Raw genomic sequence first — 13248 nt, 5'->3', positions numbered from 1 at the left:
CTTTCTTTGCCTTGTATACAACTCAGGACCCTTGTTAAGCTTTGAGGAAAGACTTGCTTACAGTTTTATGATTACAAACATTTGTGTTGATGTAGTTTTGTGGCTTAGAAAATAGATTTATTTATTAGTGCCTGTAGAGATTACAATGAAGGAAAACAAAACCTTTCTGTGACTTTTCTTTCCCAGATCTAGGGAGTTTTTGTAGTTTAATTGTTTAAAGAGCTCTACTCCCTCACACATGCTTCCTCTTAAAGTATTTGTTGGAAGGGATCTTTTTGAGTGTGATGCAAATTTTACTCCCCCTGCGGAGATAGGTAATCTGATGTAGGCAAGCTGAAACCACCACTGTCTCATCTTTACTTTAGTTGTTTCTTGCTCCTAAGGAACCCTGGAAGCACTATCAGATAAGCTTTGGACTGTTAACCATAAGGTCAGAGGTTCAAACCCATCAGCCCCTGTGAGGGAGAAAGATATGGCTGACTGCTCTTTTCAAGATTGATAGCATAGGTTCCCAAACTTATTTGGCCTACCCTTTTTCAGGAAGGAAAAAAAAAAATTTTTACTCAGCGCCCCATTGGCAATTAAAGACTGTAATGTACCTCATAATCCAGAACACAGTGTCACCATCTGCTTTTGCAACCTCCTCACCCCCACCCCCCCAATGTACACTGATTTATAGCCTTAGAAACTCTGCAGGAGGTGGTTAGGAGTCATAACTAACCCTGTGGCAGTGGAGTTTTTGATTTGCCACCAGCCTGACCAGCATTTATCTCCTCAGTTTAAGGCACCTCCAATTTGAACTCAGCCGCTCAAATCACAAGTAAAACTTCCCAGGCTCTTTGTCTTTTCTTTCTTCCTCTTTACTGCAGTTTTAACTATTACCAGGGGATTTAAAAAGTTGTGTGGAGAAATGGAATGAAAGAAAAAGATGTTCCCCCCCAACCCCCCCACACTTGCCAAAGACCTCTTGCATCGCCATGCTTGTTGACATGTGACTTTTTGTTTCTCCAACTAGATTGCAGGCTTCCTGACCCTTTAACTGCAGTAGCGGCAAGGAGCACTCAGCAACCTGATTGGAGAGTAACCCTGTTTTCCTTGTCCTTCAGACCTGCCAGTGCCGGCCTGACCCTGCTGAGTAGGCCACCCATCTTCCTGCCTGGAGGGTGTCTTGACCTCAGACAGTTCAGGTAGCTGCCTCTGGTTTAGTTCAGTGATCCTGACCTTGTCACATCTCTTCCCTGTGCCTGCATGGGTGTAAACTGCCATCGACAAGTTTTTATTGCTAAGCCAATGGGTCACTTTGCCTCTCTTCCCACAGGCCAACCCTAGAGGGAGCGGCAAGCCAAGTAGGGTTGCATGGTGAGTCTAAGATCATGCTATCCTGTGGTTCCTAGTTCCTAATGTGCAGCGTTAGCTTCATGTTTATGTAATTTCATTTTCATGCCTGATAGTCATCTCATCAGCAGTTGCCCCTTACCACCGCCCTCTCCCCCTTCCCAGCCCAGCCAGGTGACTTGGTATGGTAGTATAAAAGGAGGCCTTCAATGAGATGGGTCGATACAGTGGCTACAGCCATGGCCTCAAACATGGCAGCAGTTGTTAACATGACACAAGGCCAGGCAGCATTTTGTTTTGTTTACAGAGGGTTGCTATGGGTCAGAACCAACTCAGCGGCACCTAACAACCCAGCAGACTAGTATGCTGATGCCTGGCCAGTCACCTGATCTTTTTATTAAGTAAGATTTACTTTTGCAAAAGGCTTGGATTGTTTGAAATGCAGTTCTTCAATGAGTTCTAATAAGAGGGGGGCTTTCAAAAAATTGTGGGAACACAACCGAAAGATAATAGAATTTTTCTGTGAATTTTTTTTTTTAAGTCCCGCTCATATCACCTCACCTATTTTACTGATTTAGGTCATTGCCCCCCAGAAAGGTAGTTTCCCAGACTGAAATAAGTCTGCTTAGCAGTTTACTCAGGCTTTTTGGGGATTCTTGTCATTTCATATAACTTGATGGGCCAGAAATGAAAGCAGATGTGTCAGTTAGTTACTCAGGGAGCCCTGATGGTACAGCTGTTAAAGTGTTCTATGCTGCTAACCCAAAGGTAGGCAGTTTGATCCCACCAGCCACTCTGCAGGAGAGAGAGCAGGCTTTGTGCTTCTGGTGAGATGATGGGTTCAGAAACCCTACACTGTGGTCTCTGGGTCACCGTGAGTCGGAATGGATTCTGACAGCGATGCATTGGGCCTTGGGGCCTATGGTTCAGATTTAACCTGCCTTGTCTTAAGTCTGCAGCAGTGGCACATGACAGGGCTTCAAACCTTGGCTTGGAGAATGGGATTAAAAGATCCTATAATTGTTCCACAACCTTTTTGAAGCCCCCTTGTAAGGAGTTTTATGGTTCTGCTTCCTTTTAAATGTCATTCTATTGGCATAGTGTGACTGATGCCTGCTCCTCGTTCCACTCAACTAATTCCAGTTCAGAGCAACCCATATACAGGGTTCCAAGATTAAAAACCTGTATGGGAGCAGACAGCTTCATCTTGGAGCTGTTGAGTTTGAACTGTTAACCTTGCGGTTAGCAGCTGGGTGCCTAACTCAGCACTACCAGGGCCCCTCTTTCCATTAGTGCAGTGGTTCTCAACCTTCCTAATGCCACAACCCTTTAGTACAGTTTCTCATGTTGTGGTGACTCTAAACCATAAAATCATTTTCACTGCTACTTCATAACTGTAATTTTGCTACTGTTATGAATCAGGCAACCCCTGTGAAAGGGTCATTTGACCCCCAAAGGGGTCGCAACCCACAGGTTGAGAACCGCTGCCTTAGTGTGAGTGAAGCAACATGACATTGCGTGTCTGACTTGAAGGCAGAAGACTCATGCTTCCATCCCCGTTATGTCCTTTCTCTTGTTTTGACCCTGAGCAAATCATTGAGCCTTTAGGTGAGCTTCAGATGCCCAATCTGAACTCAAACCAAACTCCCTGGCATCAAGTCAGTTCTGAGGCTTTTGACCTCACACTGGAGTTAGTTAGGCACTTAGGAGACTAGACCTGGTAGGTGAATGGAGCAATCTTTGTGCCCCTGGTACATAGTAGTGTTGACTGTGACCCTTTCAGCTCTACCTAAAAAAAAACCCATTGGCCTGGAGCCATTTCTAACGTACATCGCTCGTGTGGGACAGTAGAACTGCACCAGTGTCTCTTGAGACGATGATCTGTACTGGAGAAGGTAGATAGCCTCATCTTTTTCCTGAGGAGCGGCTGGTGAGTTCAAACTGCTCACTGCGGCTAATAACCCAACTGAAAACCCGCTCTACTTATGCCACCAGGGCTCCTTTCTACCTAGAACATAGGTCTAGTTTATATACAACGTACCTCTCATATGTACAGGTGACATCTTGAGTGCAGGAGAGGAATTATGTAGGGAATTAGGAATTCCTTTAATTCTGGTTTTCTTTTTTCAAAATCTCCAGGATCTAGCACAGTGCCTGCCCATAATAGGAATTCTTTAAAGATGTTTTGAAGGTATAAGTCTTGTGACAAACTTGGGAAAAATCAACCCCCCTGCCAATTCCAGTCACTTTTGACTCCGCTCTCTCCAAGGCCAGAGCAGGGCACTCTGCAGGGTTTTCCAGGGTTGTAAGTCTCTGTAGAAGCGGATTGTCACGTCTTTCTCCGGAGAGAACATAGGAACTGTTCTTTAAAGAATAGTTATCTTTAAAGAAAATCATTATTAAATGGAATGATTTTGTACAATTCTGTTTGTCTTGATCCTTGTTTCGTAAGTGTTGGTTCATGCCCTGGTGGCACAGTTATTAAAGGCCAGCTGCTCACCAGAAGGTAGACAGTTCAAATCCATTAAGTGAATCTCTGGGAGACGGACCTGGTCAGCTACTCTTGTCATAGTCTTAGTACATCAGACTACTAAAACAACAGGGCAAGTGTCTTATGTAGTGCTGCTGTAACCAAACGCCACACATCGGTGCCTTTAACCAAGAGAAGGATGCTTTCTCACAGGCTGAGGACTAGAAGCCCCAATGCAGGCCGCTGATCCTCAGCTTCCATTTCCTTGGTCCTTGGAGACCTCCATGGGGGCGGCTCCCCTGCCCCCTCTCTGCTTCCTTGCCTCTTTAATCTCCTGTGTTTCCGAAATTGGCATGACACACTCTATGCTAATTATGCCTCATTAGCATAAGACAGCCCATCCCCAAATGGGACCCAGGGTAGAATTGACAGCACGTATTTATTTGGGGTAAGGACCATGATTCCTTCCATAACCACAAGCTATTATACACTGTTTTTCTTTATTATGTGCATATAACAATTGACCAAATAAGTGCCTGCTAAGTTGTGGCTCTAAATATGTTTTGATGATTTTCACCCAATTCGCAAGCTCATGCAGCCTTTGACTTTATGATATATGTGTCATTTGGTGTTCTTAGTCCACAAAGAAGATGTCATTGTCCAAACGTGAATGTTGAAGGCTCTTTGTAAGCCCTAGTTCTTTCAGTAAATGAAATTCCAGTGTTTCAATGCACATTCGAATCACCTTGCTGGCAGGCCTCCCTTCCTAGCTGGAGCTGGGAAGGCAGTCCTACACTGCCTTCCCAGCTCCACCTGCCTCCTCCCACAGGCGGCACGCATTTTGAGTGCCTGAAGGAGTTGTTGCTGTCTTAAGGTCAGATGGACTCCTTAGTGGGAGTGTTTAGTGTCTTCAGTGTCACCCTGGAGCCCCAGAATGAGAGTCAGTCCTTAGGCACTACAGTCTTCTCTAGTGCACTGCCGTAATTTAAGCTGCAGTGTGTCCTTGGGATAGGTTCTGGAAGATCACATGGAAGGCCTCCCCGTTTTAAATCCGTAGACACCAAGCCTGTGTAGCTGCAGAGAGATGAAAGTGCTGTAACTCCTGCCCTAAGCGCGGTGCTTTTTAGGCCTGCCCATGGACCCTCACCTGCAGTCAGCTTGACTGACTGGTTTTCTGAGCACACCCTGGCCGCATTCTTGACCCTGGCTCTCACTGCTCTGACTTCCTGGGTTGCTCACCGTCCCCCATTTTGTTTTGCCTGTGCTCACGTCACTTGTCTTCCCAGAGCTCCTCGGAGATGTTCTCTCTTCACTCTGTTCTCCATTCTTCTTTATCTTGGTTGTAGGATGCTTTGTGTTACATGATTTGATGTTTACAGTTTAACCCAGTGGTTCTCAACCTTCCTACTGCTGCCACCCTTTAATACAGTTCCTCATGTGGTGGTGACCCCTAACCATAAAATTATTTTTGTTGCTACTTCATAACTGTAACTTTGCTACTGTTATGAATCGTCATGTAAATATCTGATATTCAGGATGTATTTTCATTGTTACAAATTGAACATAAAGCATAGTGATCAATCACAAAACAATATATAATTATAGATTGTGAAATATTTATTTCTAATGACAAATGAAATCATGTCCTGAAGCATGGTGCTGCATGGGTAACAGTCATCAAGCCGGGTTCTCATCTGTGGGCATATATGCATGTGGGGGACCCACCTGTAGACGATAGAGAAGCGGTGTCTCGGTTCCTAAGACCATCTGGAATATGTGTTTTCCGATGGACTTAGGCGACCCCTGTGAATGGGTGGTTCGACCCCCAAAGGGGTCTCGCGACCCATGGGTTGAGAACTGCTGCTTTCCTGTTTTCCGATGGACTTAGGCGACCCCTGTGAATGGGTAGTTTGACCCCCAAAGGGGTCTCGCGACCCATGGGTTGAGAACTGCTGCTTTCCTGCTTTCACCTGAATCTTTAACTCCTTGAGGGCAGAGGTCTGGTTCTCCTGTCTCTCCCTGCCTGGCCCAGGGCTCCTAGCAAGAGATGCTGTGCTTGGGGCAGAGTAGGTCTGGGTGACACGGGCTTCTTAATAGCTTTCAGGCTGTATCTTGAAACCTTATTTGTGAAATACATCAGCATCCTTCTCTGTGATTTACTGTTGACTTGCATTTTTTTGTTTTCCAGCATTTCATTAACTGAGTATAGGATCCTAGAATCTGAATTGGGCTCAGCTATTTAAGGAATGTTTTAGTCATTCAGTTACCTCAGGTTTAGCTATTGTGTGTTTATTAGAAAAGGAAGATTTATCCAGATGTCCATCTTATTTCTGAAAGTGCCTTGGACGCAGACCTTTCCCTCAGTGAGGTTCCACAGAGTTGATCCGTAGCTCATTTGGTCTAATTTGATAGCTGTCGAGGGGTATAATATTTAGCCTAAAGCATTTTATAAATGGGCTCAATGTACATGTCCTGCATTTAGAAAACATGTTATTCCACAGCAATTGAGTCAGCCCATAGTGACCCTCTAGCAATGGTTCTCTAACTGTGGGTTGTGACCCCTTTGGGGGTCGAATGACCCTTTCACAGGGGTCGCCCGATTCATCACAGTAGCAAAAAGACAGTTATGAAGTAGCAATGAAAATAGTTTTATGCCTGGACTTGTGCCCCTGTCTGTCTCCTCTGCGTTTTCTAGAATACTCTGTGCCGTGGGCCAGGCTCCTGTGCCCCACCTGCCTGGGCCCCGGGCAGATAAAAGTGCAGCTGCTGCTGGTCTGCAAAAAGAAAAAAGAAAATAGTTTTATGGTTGGGGGGGGCGCCATAACATGAGGAACTATATGAAAGGGTCGCGGCAGGAGGAAGGTAGAGCACCACTGCTCTAGGGTTTCTGAGGCTGTTGATTTTTTTTCTTTTTCCCTTAGCTTGAGCATTTTTTTTCCTTGCTACTTTTCTTCCTTTTTTAAAAATAATTTTATTGGGGATCTTACAGCTCTTATCACAATCTGTACTTCTATCCATTGTGTCAAGCACCCTTGTACATATGTGGCCATCATCCTTTTCAAAACATTTTCTTTCTACTTGGGTTCTTGGTGTCAGCTCAGAGGCTGTAAATCTTTATGAGAGCAGATGGCTTCATCTTTCTCCCCAGGAGTGGCTAATGATTTCTGATAATGAACTGACCTTAGGGTTAGCAGCCCAGTGTGTAACTCAGTTCATCATCAGGGTTCTACACGAGACTCTTAAGAAACAGGTGATTCGGGGACTTTAGAAATCAGTTGTTGGAAGCACCTTTATTATTTGAATATTTCATCAGCAACTGATAGTGTGCCTTTCCAGTTTAATACAAGCTCTACAGTCTTAGCTCTGAGGAAAAATAAAGAGGTTTCCTTGTCTTGAAATGTACTTAGGTTTACAGTCACATTCATGATAGGGTAAACTGTATTGTGCATATTTGTAGTCATTCCTTACTGAGAACAAAGTTGAGTTTTATACTGTGAGTACTGTGAAGTTCATAGGGGGATGTGGTTCTGGGTTGAGGAGACTTGAGGAAGACTTCATAGAGAGAGGAGGACCTTGAACCCTGAGCGCCATTGTTTGGGGTAGGAACTGAAGAATTGGGGAGTCTAATGAATTAATGGTGGCATAAACCTAATGCTCAGGTAAACTTACTCTTGAGAGTGAAGGTTCTCATTTAAAAATAATAGGAAATAAGGTTGCATAATAGGAAATCTGGGTGGAGATGGAGTTTCTTACTTAGTAGATTAAGAAATTAGGTTTAACAGATCGATTTTGACGGCTTAGTGTTGAGCCCAGAATAGGCACTGACAATAATGAAAGAAATATCTGAAAACACTAACTTGTAAATGAACTGAAAATGAAAAGGAACATGAGGTTAAGTGCTTTGAGAGCCTAACTTTTTATGAAATTGCTTCCCATTCTTGGATTGCACATAAAGATTTTTGTGCTAGGTTTGGGGAGGGTGAGGCAGTGGAAGCCAACATGATTTCTTGTTCAATTTTCCCACTAGGAGCGTAAAAGTCTTTGTTAAATAAGCAGGAGCTGGGTAATTGTCTCTGAGACTCCCGTTGTCCTGTGTTCAGTCCCAGAACCCGTCCATTAGTGGAAGATGGGTGTCATTTTGTCTCCGCACATTCAGCTATTGTTTTGGTTTTTTAAAATTGAGTGCTGCTTTGAGATTTAAAGTTTTTATGAGTTACTCAATAATTTGTTCATCTTATTTGTGTGAGAAACTTGCTTAGCCTCTATTGTGATGAAGAGATGTTGTAAAAAAGCTAATTGTAGTTTAAACCATTACCTATTTTATTATTTATTTCTTTTTGGAGTCAGAGGATTTGTTTTTAGGGTGGGGGGGCCCAGAAAACATCACTGTCGGTCATATATCGCCCATAGGGTCTTCATGCTTTTTGAGTAACAGAGCTGGTTCTGATGGGATGCCTCCTTTCACCTCTGGTGAATGCATTTCCAGCGCTGCTTATTCCAATAAATGAGTGTGGAGGGAATCGAGTTCTGTAGGAATCTCCAGGGCCATGGGTGGCGGCAGCTTGTACACATCACGACTCTTGCTGATGGTAACCTCTGATGCCTCTTTATCCTCAGGTAGTGGTGGTAGTGGTGAGGTGGGTGAACAGTCTCACTCTTGACACGGCAGATGGGGTAAAGTGGGGTGTTGTCTCTAAACTGGGCCAAGTCTACACTCTGGTCAAACAGCTTGGTCCACATACGTGTTGGATCACTGAGGCTCTCCCTCAGCCAGCCAATCATCCATCTCTCTCCTTTTCTTGCGCCACTGGTGAGGGAAGCAGGTGGATGGCTTGTCCATGTGGCTCTTCTCCAGTAGACACTGCAGAACAGCATCCACTTGATTTCTCCACTTTTACTTTCACCGGGAACATGATTTGGGCTCAGGATCTGGTTAGCTGGTCAGATGAGTCCCCTAATTACCTATTTTAAAAACATCAATAATACTCTCTTATCGAGTTCACTGCCTTAGGATTTGTTGAGCCCTCTGGTGGGCGCTGTTATTAGAAGTAGATGTGGAGCCCTGTTCTTTTCTAAGGGTGTACACAACGAGTTAAAAAGTGGGAAAAGGTTATATGGTGGTTTATGAGTCAGAATCAACTTGCAGACAAGGATGGCTCTTGGTTTGTTTTAGGGCAGTGGTTCTCAACCTTCTTAATGTTGTGACCCTTTAATACAGTTCCTCATATTGTGGTGACCCCTCCAACCATAAAATTATTTTTGTTACTACTTCATAACTGTAATTTTGCTACTGTTATGAATCGGGTGACCCCTGTGAAAGGGTTGGTCGATGCACAAAGGGGTCGTGACCCACAAGTGGAGAACTGCTGGTTTAGGAAAAGTGAGGCTAAAGAGTAGGATATTTTCTTCAGGGGTCTGGGAGCCGTGCCTGCTTCCTTGGGCTGCTTTTATTTCTAGCATATTCATTCTTTGTAGCCTTCCTGGTGGTTTTGACTCTTATGTGGAGATGGCAGAGATGCTGACAGTTAATACAAAGCTATGCCTGACACTAGTGGCTGTTGGTCAAGTAAGGGAAATGTGTACGGTCAAAACTGGTGGAGTTTATGGGCTTCAGACAAAGGGCGTTTGTGAAGTCTTTCTATTTGACTGCTGTCACTGGCCAGGATGCCTGTTTTCCTGCTAGGCAGTCCTGTAGCTACATGAAGGCTGTACTCCTATCTCCTGATACCCCCACCCCACTCCCCAGCAGATGGCCGCAGGCAGGCTGGTATGGGAAGTTTGTGGCCTACTTGATTTTGTGATCGGATTGTTCACGCATTTTTTTCTCAACAGTTCTCAGGAACTTCATTGTTGATTTTTCATATTTTTGGCCTCCACATGCTTTTCTTAGAAAACCCGTAGAATTCACCTTCCCTCGCTGCTTCGCCCTAATCCCTGGCTCCTGTAAAGTCTTGCTCTTCTGGTTACAGCAGTGAGACAAGGTGCTGTAAGTAATCTGCTGCAACAGCTTCTAACCATCTAGGGTTACTGCCTAACTGCCCAGTGCTGGCCCAGGTCGGTTTTTCCCAGGTAGCTTCTCATTACAAAAAGTGCTGCTGCAAGGAATTGCCCAAGAGTCGTGGAACCTCGACTGCATGTCTTTGTAGTGGTACCTGCGTTCATTGATCCTCCGTTTACTTTTGGATAGGCTAAGAGATCGATAAACTTAGGTTTAGTAGAAGAGAGTTGTTTTAATGTGGGATGGATCAGTTTACTGTTTAACTCGCGTGTTTGGGTATATAGTCGACCGTGGTGTGAAAAAGCTTTGTTTCAGCTAAGATGATTCGCAGTCTGAGAATTTACAGTATTTAGAGAAACAAAAAAAAATTAATTTTTCCACTTAAATATTTAATGCTATGTTGAGGGATTTGGAAAATTGCCACCTTTCTAAGCGAACTTTAAAGTTCAGAGTGGCTCCATCTATAATACTTTTAAGACATGGAAGGTAAAGAGCCTAGTAAAATAGCACTTATAGAAAAACCTGGAATTTAAAAATTCTCCTTGGAGAAGTGATGTAGTCACATCGAAGCATTTCTCTGGGCCATCAGGATGATTGCTGTGCCTGCTGTTTGTCACCCAGAAGGTGGGAGGTTCAAGTGCAGCTAGGAGAAAAGACTTGGCGGTCCATCTACAGCTAGAAAGCCCTATGGCCAGTTGGGCTCTGTCACGTGGGTTGTTGTGAATCGGAAGTAGACTCAACAGCACCTAGCACCACAGAATCCTGAAGTCTGAGTGCTACAAATACTCCTGTCTCTGGTTGCTAAGCAAAAGGTTAGAGGTTCTAGTCTCCCAAGGCCCTTGAGGAGGAAGGCTGGAAGTGTGCTCCAGACAAGTCAGCCATTGAATGCACTGTGGAGCCACACTACTTCCTGGCCTCCTGTGGAGTCACCGCTTTTTGGGAGTTGACATGTCAGGAATGGGTCTTAGAATCATGAGCACAGGAAGACGTTACCTTGAGTTTGGCAGTTGCCATGTAGCTCTTTGGCAGTTGTTGCTTTCATCTTCATTAACCATACTCTCAAGCCACATAAAAAGCACATGAGCACTCAGGGAAGTTAGTTTAGCACTGTGCAAACCGAATTAATGCCTGCAGATCACAAGCACATGGCATATATTACAACGTTTTTTTGGTCACTTATTTCAGGCCATGGGCCAAGTAAGACTTTGGATTATAAAAGTATATAAGATGCAGAGCCCTTGGCCTTGGACTTACAGTCTAATGGGTAAGGGTGGTCAACTTCTGATTAAGAATTCTAGCACAATCTGAGGTTTCACTCAGGTAGAGGACGTGGTAAAAATACTCTCTGAATGTTAGGTACATCCTTGTAGGTCAAATCTGCCCACGTTGAACACCAAATGTCTGTTAACTCTGATGTGGCATGCACTACAACAGTGCTCTAGGTCAGCGCAGTGGGCAAATGATGACAGAAGAGGAAGAAGGAAAGGCTTCTTGAATAATGGTAATGGTAACAACTGCTAACCTGACCCCTTGGCTCATGCTTGGCTGGTGGTTTACACTGGTTGGGGGCAGGAGGAAACAGTTGGATCAGTAAATAAGAGCTAAAGCGGCACATTTTAGACAAGTAAAATTAGATGAAGACGGTGGATGAAGATCTGTTTCGGATGCCACGAGAGGATGTCATTTTTCAGTGGCAGAGGAGAGGACTTTGCATTTGGTGTTTCTTTGGTGTGTACCTTAATGAGCCCCTTTCCCTCTTATCTTTGCCAAAGGAGGAATGTGCCACGTTTTTTCCAATTTTGAGTCAAGCCCCAGCTAGAGTTAGTTAGCATAGGCCTTCCTCGCAATTGACCTGATTTCATGATGTGTTGTGCAGTTCCATGAGCATTTTATCATGTTTAAAGCAGTGTCAGAGAGAAAGAAGATGAACTTTGAAGGTGGGTGGGTATTTACACAAAGACAGCCCTGTGTTCTTGTGGTATGATCTTGGGTATGTCATTCCAATGCACTGGCCCTTAATGACTTAGTTGCTGCTAGGGTTTCATATAAATAGTAGATCATTGATCATTGGTAGCTGCTGCTGTTTTATTTATAGAAGTAGTGGAAAAGGAAAACACTGCATTAATTTGGATAGTATAGAGATCATATCCAAAACTGCCCTCCAAAACCCATCACTCTGTGCCACTGAGTCATTTCTGACGCATAGTGACCCTGTATGACAGTGTGGAACTAACTGCCTTAGTGAGTTGCTGAGGCTGTTAATCTCTAGTGGCACAGAAAGGCTGGTCTCTGGCAGAGGGGTGGATGGTTTCTAACTGCTAACCTTGTGCTTAGCAGCCCAACCCATAACTGGAACCCCTGGGAATAATATAACAATGCCTCTATCCTAGAATTGTTGTAAAGATGAAGTTATCCTATATGACTCATAAAACTGCCTAGTTCTGGGTAAACACTAAATGTGTTCTCCCTGTTGGCGCTACCAGCTAAGCCAGTGGTTCTCAACCTATGGGTTGCAACACCTTGGGGGCTTGAGCGACCCTTTCACAGGGGTCACCTGATTTCATAACTATAGAAAAATGTTAGCTATGAAGTAGCAACAAACGTAGCTATGGGTTGGTGGGGGATGGTGGTGTCACCACAGCATAAGGAAGATTGAGAACCACTGAGCCAAGGGGGCTCTTATAGTGACTCATTGTACAACGGAACTGATCTGTCCTGCCCCATCCTCACAATTATTCTTAGATTTGAGCTCGTTGCAGCCACCTTGTCAGTCCCATCTCCTTGATGGCCTTCCTTTTTTTTGAAGGGGGGGGGGGCGGCTTTTTTTATATCTTTTCATTGAGCGACCGGTCTTTTGATAACTTGTACAAAGTATGTGAGATGGAAGTTAAACCATCCGCACTTAAAAAAAATCATTTTATTGGGAGCTCTTACAGATGTTATAATAATCCATAATTAGATCAAGTATAATTGTACAATTGCTGCCACTGTCATTTTTTGTTATCATTTATTGGGGCTCATACAATTCTTATCACAGTCCATACATACATCAGTTGTATAAAGCATAATTGTACATTCGTTACCCTCATCATTCTCAACATTTGCTGTCCATGTAAGCCCCTGGCATCAGCTCCTCATTTTCCCCCTCCCTTCCCGCTCCCCCCTTCCTCATGAACCCTTGATAATTTATAAATTATTTTGTTATTTCTTACACTGTCCAACATCTCCCTTCACCCACTCTTATGTTGTCCGTCCCCTAGAGAGGATGTTATATGTAGATCTTTGTAATTGGTTCCCCCTCTCTACCTCACTCTCGCTCCACCCTCCCGGTATCGCTGCTTTCACCACTGGTCCTGAAGGGATCATCCATCCTGGATTCCCTGTGTTTCCAGTTCTTATCTGTACCAGTGTACATCCTCTGGTCTAACCAGATTTGTAAGGTAGA

The 13248-nt window shown here is 44.2% G+C and overlaps 1 protein-coding gene across 17 annotated transcripts in view; it reads left to right on the top strand.

Annotated features, from left to right (window-relative positions):
- Positions 1–1110: 1110 nt before the first annotated feature.
- TRIP12 (thyroid hormone receptor interactor 12) overlaps positions 1111–13248 on the top strand; it is a 114925-nt gene continuing 102787 nt past the window's right edge. For 10 of the 17 annotated variants that reach the window (XM_030887143.2, XM_045293920.1, XM_030887115.2 and 7 more), the window contains exon 1: positions 1112–1187. The gene's annotated coding sequence lies outside the window, so the exon portion shown is untranslated. Of the gene's footprint in view, positions 1188–13248 lie in introns of all 17 variants that reach the window. The other 7 variants (XM_030887145.2, XM_045293951.1, XM_004701664.2 and 4 more) reach the window with 2 other exon arrangements.

Source organism: Echinops telfairi, unplaced genomic scaffold (genome assembly GCF_000313985.2).
Source record: "Echinops telfairi isolate 266 unplaced genomic scaffold, ASM31398v2 ScPeMD7_3;HRSCAF=10, whole genome shotgun sequence".
In the NCBI taxonomy this organism is placed as follows: domain Eukaryota; kingdom Metazoa; phylum Chordata; class Mammalia; order Afrosoricida; family Tenrecidae; genus Echinops; species Echinops telfairi.
The sequence above is the reverse complement of the archived record's forward strand: the minus strand, read 5'-3'. Positions and strand labels throughout refer to the sequence as shown.